The sequence below is a fragment of the Echinococcus granulosus genome, assembly GCF_000524195.1.
Source record: "Echinococcus granulosus chromosome Unknown EG_S00016, whole genome shotgun sequence".
Lineage (NCBI taxonomy): Eukaryota > Metazoa > Platyhelminthes > Cestoda > Cyclophyllidea > Taeniidae > Echinococcus > Echinococcus granulosus.
The window spans coordinates 594,383-596,275 of record NW_020170396.1 but is presented as its reverse complement, the minus strand read 5'-3'; positions in this window follow the sequence as shown (position 1 = coordinate 596,275).

Sequence of the window (1,893 nt, the reverse complement as noted above, 5' to 3'; positions counted from 1 at the left end):
ACAGAGTTTCCGGGTTATGCACACTTAAAAAGTGTACTGCCTCGGGGCTACTATTGCGTGTAGCAGCGCCAGAAACATGCTTCTTCCTTCCTGATATTCCATGCGGTTCCTGCTTTCTCCACCATCAAGGATCATGCAACCAAGATAACAGAATCATAACATGATTGCGTATCCTAGTTTCAGCCATATCTCGCAATCGGAGTAGGTAACTGTAATTTAAACGCGCGTAAACAATGGGGTTGTGGTGCCAGCAGCAAGTGGTAGAAATGACACCACGAACACTAGCAGACAGTGCACACGTCGAGGGCCACTCCACTACAGACACAGTTACTTTTTGTGGACGACAACAGCAACCTGCAAAAGCGCGTAATGATAAGGTATCTAAGTAACAAAGGCTATAGCCCGAAACCCACAAGCAAAACCCCATTGATATCCACTCGTATCCACACAAGAATTCATGCGCAGCACGGCACGGTGATGGGACACTAAACCACACAACCGCTCAACAGCACGACAACTGTGTGGAGTGCCTCTTTTAAACACGGTCAGTCATCTCTAGTGGTTTAGGGCCAACCACAATGTCAGTAATGTCAGTGGCCACTTCCCAGCGTGTGCAAAATCTAATTCTGGATGCATGATCGAGGCATCAAAGTCCGTCGCGGCATGACGTTGTGCAAGAGGCGAATGTTTCTGCGGAAGAGGCGAACACGGTCATCCACAAAAATCTGCTAAGTAAATGAGTTAGTGCATGCTGAGGAAAAGGGCAGTTTTGTGTGTTTTGAACAGTCTCGAATGGATGAACGGCATTAAACAGGTTGTTCTGGAACGGCTCAGAGGTTCTATTTACGCTTTCTATACCGAAGCGTTCAAGTGCATGACTGTCGCAAAAACTTACATAGGGAACCTAGCATAGACTTTACCACTAAGACTTGGCCCAGTTATTTGGTGAATTCATAATTATTAGGTCCATGTAAGAAGCACAATGTAATGCGGAATTCATTGACACTTAGAATTTTCGGCCAAATAACACTCCATATAAGTGAAATGAATGTTTAGCTTAGTTTACTTTATTAGGGAATCGGGCAGGCACGAAAATGAAATTGTGGTTTTTTTTGAATCACTGGTTTTCCTTTACATGGTAACACTCATCATTTCCAGTGAAAAACGTGGTTTGTCAGTTTTCCAAAGTACGGTACTGCATCAATGTGAGGTTAAAGAATGACTGGGATTTACCGCATTAATGTCATTATTTGCAGAAGGTTAGTTTAACGGCATCATTTTTCGTCCATTTATCTGACTGAAACTTGGCAGAAGTTCTCAACACCTCAGTCGTTAGTAATGTTTCAAGCAACTTGTTTTCTGCAGTGAGGCTCACTTTACAGAATTTAAGCCGCCTCATGAGGAATCTTCCAGTTTGAATACAATCAATTCCACGACCGTTTGACTCAAACATGGCCCAAAATTCTGTAAATTACTCAACAGCAAAAATATTGCCCTCGCGTGTGCAACAACTAAAAAGCGACAATTTTGTGTTCTGTTATTTGCATCATTAGAAAAAGCCAAATGTAGGGTTGAAATCATGGCTTAACGACACCGAAAGACATCCAAGTTAAATATCCTTGAATTCAATTGGTGGGTTTTCCTGGCGCTTACTTGTTTCTGTGGTTCGTGTGTGATTTTGCCAGTGCATATGGATCAGCCTGATACACTGGCATCAAGTTCATAGCATAATTCGAGGAAATAATAACCGCTCTTAACACGATGTCGAAGCCAGGCAGTGCAGAAGTACTGTTAAAGTCAGCAAGTGCTGCTCGTTATGACAGCCTTGAAATCCCGGGACTCCTGAAACACGGGTATGTGCTGTATTTACGCTTAATGGGGTAGACGTGTGTT